At 41.7% G+C, this 8,343-nt stretch overlaps 1 protein-coding gene across 1 annotated transcript in view; it reads right to left on the reverse strand.

The window, feature by feature from the left end:
* The window catches only part of Fmo1 (flavin containing dimethylaniline monoxygenase 1), a 33,753-nt gene extending 27,386 nt beyond the window's left edge, over window positions 1-6,367 (reverse strand). The window contains exon 1 of the mRNA XM_031387289.1: window positions 5,997-6,367. The gene's annotated coding sequence lies outside the window, so the exon portion shown is untranslated. The remainder of the gene's footprint in view (window positions 1-5,996) is intronic.
* Window positions 6,368-8,343: the final 1,976 nt, after the last annotated feature.

The raw sequence follows: 8,343 nt of genomic DNA on the forward strand, positions 1-8,343 counted from the left end.
ATTTCCAGAGTGGTTGTACCAGTTTGCAATCCCACCAGCAATGAAGTAATGTTCCTCTTTCTCCAGAAACTCTCCAGCATCTGCTGTCACCTGAGTTTTTTATCTTAGCCATTCTGACTGGTATGAAGTGGAATCTCAGGGTTGTTTTGATTTGCATTTCCCTAATGACTAAGGATGTCGAACATTTCTTTAGGGGCTTCTCAGCCATTTGGTGTTCATCAATTGAGAATTCTTTGTTTAGCTCTGTACCCCATTTTTTAATAGGGTTATTTGGTTCTCTGGAGTCTAACTTCTTGAGTTCTTTGTATATCTTGGATATTAGCCCTCTGTCAGATATACTGTTGGTAAAGATCTTTTCCCAATTTGTTGGTTGTCATTTTGTCCTATTGACAGTGTCTTTTGCCTTACAGAAGCTTTGCAACTTTATGAGGTCCCATTTGCCAATTCTTGATCTTAGAGCAGAAGCTACTTTATTACTTTATTATACAGTATTTTATTTATTTTAAATTAAATTTAATTTTTTACTCATTCACTTTACATTCCACTCACTGACCCCTCCTGGTCACCCCCTCCCACAATCCTCCCCCCATCCCCCTAAACCTCTACCCCCTTCTCCTCTGAGCTGCGGGGGGGGTCCCCTGGGTACTCCCCAGCACTCTAAGTCTCTGCAATGTCAGGCGCTTCCTCTCCCACTGAGGCCAGACAAGGCAGTCCAGCTAGAAGAACATATCCCATGTACAGGCAACAACTTTTGGGATAGCCCCCACTTCAGTTGTTCTGAATCCACATGAAGACCAAGCTGCACATCTATTGCATATGTGTGGGGAGACCTAGGTCCAGCTTGTGTATGTTCTTTGGTTTTTAAATTTATCTGGGAATTGGATAACCAAAGGTGGGGTAGAAGCTCCTGATTGAGATTAAATATATTTTATAACACAGAACTGTCTTCTTGAATCAAAAGCTCCCCTCTTCGGGTGTCTGTAAAGGTGTTGTAAGATAGGTTAACTTTCTATAGCAATTAGCTATAGATTGCCAGGGAAGTTCTTTCAGAAGAGGCCCGTGTTAGACCACAATGGATACTACACACTTACAGTTTCTCTCTTCCTGGATGCCAGAGAGCACCTTGACCCTATGTTTAGAGATACAGCTGAAGCTTAGGGGCTGGGTCAAGAGGCATCTGTTTTGGGTCCCTGTTCTACTAGGAATCAGTGTGGTGACATGGGAAAACTGCTCATCTCCTTTGGGTCTCAGTTTCCTCACTGTGACAAAGGGTATAATGTTGTTCACTTACCAGTCATTCAATGAAGAATAACCACTTTTTTTTTGAAAACAAAAAACAAAAACAAACAAAAACAAAACAAGAAGAAAAAACAACCTTAGGGAGGAAAAAGAGGGCATTGTGTATAAACGTTGACATTGAAAGCAGGATGCAGAAGCATGCTGGCTCTAAGAGAGTGTTAGCAGGGCAGCCGGAAGCAATGCATGCTACTTTTTACTTACTCTCTGGGAAGGTGAGGAACCTTTTCTAATAGCTGGGTTAAGACAGAGAGGGAGGTAATTCCCCTGTGGCTTCGCTGAAAGTGGAGAGGAGGTAAGCAGAGCATGTGTGGCTGTCTCAGAGAAAGCTGGTTAATAGGGGCTAGCCCTTCCTCAGTGACCCAGAGAAGAATGCTCATTCAGACAGCAGAGAGCAGCTGGTCACTTTCCTTGCCTGGAGTGTTGTTGTTTTAGCCTAGGCTTGCTGAAGGAAATAAGAATGCATCTCTTCTATTGTTAATAGAAGCAGAGGTTACTGTCAGGGCCTCTCAGGAGACAGTTATATCATGATCCTGTCAGCCAGCACTTGCTGGCATCCACAATAGTGTCTGGATTTGATGACTGAATATGAGAGGGATTCCCAGGTGGAGCAGTCTCTGGAAGCTCACAGCCATCCATTGGACTGAGCACAGGGTCCCCAATGAAGGAGCTAGAGAAAGGACCCAAGGAGCTGAAGGGCTCGCAGCCCCTTAGGACGAGCAACAATATGAACTACCTAGTACCCTCAGAGCTCCCAGGGACTAAACCAAAGAGTATACATGGTGGGACTCATGGCTCCAGCAGCATATGTATAGCAGAGGATGACCAAGTCAGTAATCAATGGGAAGAGAGGCCATTGGCCCTGTGAAGGTTCTATGCCCCAGTGTAGGAGAATGTCAGGACCACTAAGCTGGAGAGGGTGGGGTGGTGAGCAGGGGGAGGAGGGATGGAACAGGGGTTTGTTTTTGTTTTTATTTTATTTTATTTTTTATTTTTTTTGGAGGGGAACCTGGGAAAGGAGATATTGTATGACATGTAAATAAAGAAAACTTCTAGTTAAAAAAAATAGAAGCAGAGGGAAGAAGTCATACAGTGGCTCTGCTGTGAGGCTAGTGGGGTCTTCAGACAAGGAATTAAGGTGGCCCTGGTTCACTTTGCAAAAGAGCATATCATAGTGACTCTTACCTGGAGAGTTTAATACAGTAAGGAAAACATTAGCTTTGCCCTCACAGAGATAAGAATTAGGATCAGGACTAGTGGTGCAATTGCAGAGGTTCACTATAAACATTCACCCATATTTCAAGCTCTGAGATTGGCTTTGCCTAAGCCCTAAGCGGAGGCTAGATCACAAAGTTTTGGAGACAGTCTCGGTTCATGTAAAGGGTGGAACCAGATGCCTTCCTTCAAGGATTCTAGATGTAGATTCTATAGATCATCCTCTGGTTAATTCAGGCATCAAACACCCACCAAGTTGCTTCTTTGTTGACGACACTGGTATGTTAGGTTTTTATGGAACCTTTGTTTAGAGCGGGGATCAGTTTGGTGGGAAAGGAAAACTTGAATTTGTTTACCCATCAAGATATTTTATCTCTAAATTGTAGTAAGAGCTGGAAAGGGAAAATGTTAATGTTGACGTTGGAGTGGCAGGGGGCATGGTGGTTGCTTTAGGTTTTGAGGGGTCACTAGGACATCAGCAGTCAGAGGAGGAGAGGCAAGAGGCTCCAGAGTCAGGGAACAGCTCTGGGGTGGCAATGGTTCCGTGAGGCACATGTAGTTGCCTGACTACATGGTGAGCTCAACTCTCTCTTTATTCCCAGGGAAACTACAGCATGCACCCACAAGAGCACTCTACATTTTATTGTTGATTAAGTTGGTCATGTCTGTGGTTCTTCTTCCTACACAAGGACCTGCTTCCCCAAAGTAGGATGTTTTGTTCGGTGTGTTCCTAGTATGATGTTTGTGCTATAATTGCGTTGAATAAATATTTGGTAATGGGTTGATTTCTTGTTGGGTAGAACAAATCCATCATCTTCCATACTTTTCAATAAAAAAAAAGCTAACAGTAAATATGTATTGGAGGTTAATATCCTGAGTCATATATTGATGCCTCACAACCACCTCTTATCAACTATGCAGTATGCAGAACACCTCCCTCCACCAGTCTGCCACTGTAACCCATTGTGAACCGGACTCAACTCAGCCACTTCCGAGCAGTGCATTTCCTCGGGGTGGGGGGGGCTTTGTTTCAGAATTTAAGGTGTTGCAAGTTAGAGACGTGGCTTTGGATTTCAGTGCTGAATAATTATTAGTAGAAGCAGATGATTTAATACGTCTGTGTCTCCATTTCCTCTTCCCTAATATGAAGCTAGAGGCATACCTGACCTCAGGTATAGTGTGAATCTCTCTGTCAATGTACAAGCGGCAATGAGAGTAGCTCTTGGGCTGTGCCAGACCCAGAGAGAAAGTAACTGGTGTCAAATAAGCCTGCTGTCATATGCCTGCTATTGCAGCACTGGTGGGCGTTTAAGACATTTTATTATAGCTTACTAATGTTATTAAACATTGTTGAGTTATTTTACATCTTGACGCAAAACTAGCATTTAAAGTATTATTCCTTTTTAGAACTTTCAAAAAAAAAGACCAATCATTATTTGGAAATTTTAAAAGAAAATTATTATTGTTATGAAGAAAGTATCGTCAAGGTTAAGTGAGTATGGAAGACATCGAGTCATACCTTGGGAAGCCACAGCGAGCTTGCTAAGGTTGCTGTTATAGAGGGAATAGGAATTTAATGAAAATAATAAGACAATTAAGCCACACTGGTTTCCAAGTGAACTGGGAAATCACGCTTGGTTGCACGAAAGCCGCTAATATTTAACGGCAGGGTCAGGAACGACTATGTTTCCCTATGAATTTTGTACTGTCTCCTCCACATCAACGAAGGAAGACACAAATAATTAAACAAGGTCAGACTGAGCACGCCCCTCCATTATTGAGATAATATGTGGGCATGTGGGGGTCTCATTCCTAACTAAAGACAGAGAAGCCTTGAGTTATTTAAGACTGTCAGAGAGCACAGTGATATTCAGTGTTTTGAACCTTAGTTTATGGTATCTCAGATGTAAGTATTTTTTATTATTTTTTATTGGTTATTTTATTTATTTACATCTCAAATGTGATTCTCTCTTTCCAGTTTCCCCTCTGCAACCCCCCCATCCACTCCTCCTCCCCTCTGCTTCTATGTGGTGCTCCCACACCCACCCACCCACACCCACCTCACCACCCTAGCATTAGACAGGATCTCCTAGTATGTCTCAGAGTGGTCTGGACTCACAGTGTAACACTGGCTGGCCTTGAGCTTCGCCAATCCCTCAAGTCAACCTCTAGAGTGCTGGGATACTGGCATGAACCAGGAGCATGTCACGCAGGCAGTTTTAACATGAGACAGGGCTGTGTTCCATTCAATAACCTCCCGTGCAGTTTTGTGAAGCAGTGATTCAACAGCTTCTATGGTAAAAAGTGGGAAAGTGTTCTATGTGGCACAACAAATGAGGAGGTCACATCTTAGCTGATTCTAAGATCTGAAAATTTACAGTGCTCAGTGACTTCCATAAATCCACACTGAGTGTGATTGTGAGTGAAATAAAAATGACTTTTCTTTCAATGTCCTTATTATTTGTACAACCAACTACAGCTGTTAGGACATAAGCACAGAGTTGCTTGGGCTTGATGACTTAACAAGAGGAACTGTGGCCTCGGGGTACTGTGAAGGAATTGCTGACACGCAATTGCTAACATGCAAATCATTACTTTAAACCTGGGAAGTTTGGGAACCTCCAAGCTAAGTCTTACCGTTTGAGTGTGTTTTAAATGGATTGGAGACCTTATTAAAATTTTTTTTTTCAGGAAATTATCCTTGACCTGAGTTCAGCCCTGGATCAGTTAGCCACTCACTTACACATTTACTAGGAAGTCATCTTTAGCCATGCAGGCAGATACCCACACATTCTTCTTTATAAGTGTGTGCAAATATCTCAGAATACTGATGAGCACAGACTGCCCAAGAAGAGCAAAGCCCTAAATGCGTTGTGTCAGTTCAAGGGCTATCAGTTGTAGTAGATTCAGATGGATGATTGGGATGGGTGAAGGCACCCATAGCTGCTTAACTGGAGCAAAAGCTGGTGAGACCTAGCTTGGAACAAGAGTATGTTCTGAGATTTATAACCTCTTAACAGCAGACACTTACTTTCCCAAGCCTAATCCTAACCCAGCCACCACATAACACAAATCCTGCCTCTTTTAAGGTAACAACAAGTTCCCCAAGAGAGCAGAGGCTCTAAGAAAACAACTGGACATTGAGACCCACTTTTCCTATGCTTACATAAAAAAATATATGGAATTAAACTATGTAGAAGTGGCTCTCAAACCCTTCATCTTGATACTTGTGGATTGAGGATTACCAGATAAGATCTATAGATAGTACAAAAAAAAAATCAAGAAATTTGAATCTTAGTCACAGACTAGAGCAGGAAACACAGCAACCGAAGTTAGTCAACCTTTCAGAATGGCTGGCTTTTTTGTTTGTTTCCGTTAATGTAACACACCAATAGGTGGTAGATATACCTTACAAACCATTAACTTACACCGTGCTAGAGGCTGCTGATGGAAGCGCTTAATAACTCACCCAGCAGAGGACTTACCAGTAAACACAGAAGTTTAGTAATCTGACTTTGTGTTCCCGTGACAAGGTCTCAGGTTCTGTGCCTTACTTTGGAGCAATGGATGGTAGAAAAAATTCCTCCAGGGTCTCTCAAGGAGGGAACTGTGTTCTGCTGAGACAATTCCTCTCTGATGTACAATAAGAAAAACAGGAAAACTTTAGCTCCACCTTCTTAACCCAGAGGAATCGAAGATTTTTATCAGGTTACTGTCTATAAGTAGCTGTGATTGCTCATTCCAATGGCTCTGACACAATTAGGATTCCAGAGCTAGTAAAAATCAAAATAGTCTTTGTGAGCCAGTGTTTGGGAGTTCCCTGCACACAGGATGAGCCTGGTCTAAGAGATAAGAAATGTTACGAAAAAAATTGGAACCCAAGGTTAGCTGTTGTTTGCATTTTCAATTGATTAATTGCAACAGTGGTATGCGGAGAGACAGACTGCCTGGTGATATGTACTTAAAACTCATCCTTCTGTTTGCAAACTATAAATTAAATCGGGTACTTATAATGACATCCTTCATTTTACTCTTCCCAGGGATAAGGATAAAATTAACAGCTGCTACATAAAATCACAATCATAGTAACAGCTTCTACATCAAGCCTGCATTTAAAGACTTTTGGTCCATTTCTTATTTGGAGAAAATTATTATTTTAAAGTACATATGTCACTCAAATTATTAAACACATTTTTAAAGCTTCTTTGAGAGTAAATGATTGTCCAAGTGCTTAGGAATTACAAGACAAATGTAAATATGAGAAATATATGGCCTTTGAAGTCACAAATCCTGGGTTCAAATGTGTTCACTAACTCTTTTATCAAAGTAATCTTTGAAAAAAAATGTATGATTTTCCTCAGCTCCAGCTTCCTCAATTTAAAATATGTAATTCAATGGCTTCCTCAAATTGTGGAATTAGATGAGGTAATCTATGTGAGGTCATGTGCATAGAAAACTCCAGGGTGCATGATGGTATTGATGGTGTTATGCATTGCCCAACTAATAATTTATCATTAATTCTCAATATTGAAGAGAATCCTACAGGCACTGAGAGAAAACTCCAAGAGACGCCGGAGGACTGAGGCAGCGAAAGGCTTGCAGCAGGCTGAACTGTTTCTTAACCCTTTTAGCATAGCCTCTAACTTCGCTTCTGGAGGACGCTAATATAACATCAAATATTCTGCTTATTTATTGGGCTCAGCTCTGACCTTCAGAACTCATTAAATACTTGGCAAGTGGACAACATTGCTAACTGTTAGTCGTTAGTTCAAGTTACCCCCCTGCAGCTCTGAAGATGGCAGTAATTGAATGATTTCAAACTTAAATTCTACCATGAAGGAAGCCTTCAAGACTACTGTTAGTTAAATGCCCCTTTGAATGTCTAACGACGTGTGGCCTTCAGTCAGAAGCATCTGAAGAGTTAGGACTAGGTTATTGTGCCAAAGTTTAGTACTCAAATTACCTTGGTGTGTACGCGGAGAACACTGCAGGAGTCACTTAGCCCTGGTGGAGACGCTCTGCACATAAGGGAGATTAGGCTGCTGGCTGATCATAAACATGATCCTTTTATCATACTCACTTCCATAATTGGCCAGAGATTTGTATTAATTATGAATGAATGAGGCATCTGGCCTTCACTGGTAGTTTCCATTCTGACTGCTTTTAGAGCTCAATATTAGTTACCCATAGTTAAGGATACACGATGAAAAAAGGCCTCTATCCTATAAGTCAAGTAAGTGAGCCACACTGGTAGCCAATAAATTCTCTAGGAAATAGTATGGGTTTGTACTTCATGGCTCCCCAATGGCTGGTTGGAAACATGGTTAGTCTGCTCGAAAAACTGAGAGCCAAAGTAAGCAAAATGTCCTTTCTGGGCCAGAAGAGTACGTAGACAGAACAAGCTCTTCATTTTCAGCATGGTAACCATCCGCTTTCAAGGAGGATGTTCTGCTGTCTTGGATAGCTGAGTAAGGAGTGCTGAGACATTGCTAAAAGGTCCCCAATGTCTGAGAAAAGTTCTGTTTTTTTATGCAAGTATTGAGATTTGGTGAGATTTGAACACACTGTGCCCAGCCACCACTAAGCAAAGAGCTAGAAGGCTTTCATTATATCACAAAACCATCTCCATTTAAAAATGTACTTTTAGTTATAATTAGTGTGTGGGAATGTGCACATGTGAGTGAAGGTGCCTGCAGATCCTGGAAGGAGCTGGAGTTACAGGAGGTTGTGAGTTATCTTATGTGGGTGCTGGGAACTGGATTCAGGTCTACTACTGTAAAAGTACTTGCTTTTAACTGCTGAGCCATTTCTCCAGTCCCATCATCTTAAATC

This window comes from Mastomys coucha, unplaced genomic scaffold, assembly GCF_008632895.1.
Source record: "Mastomys coucha isolate ucsf_1 unplaced genomic scaffold, UCSF_Mcou_1 pScaffold1, whole genome shotgun sequence".
NCBI classification, from domain to species: Eukaryota; Metazoa; Chordata; class Mammalia; order Rodentia; family Muridae; genus Mastomys; species Mastomys coucha.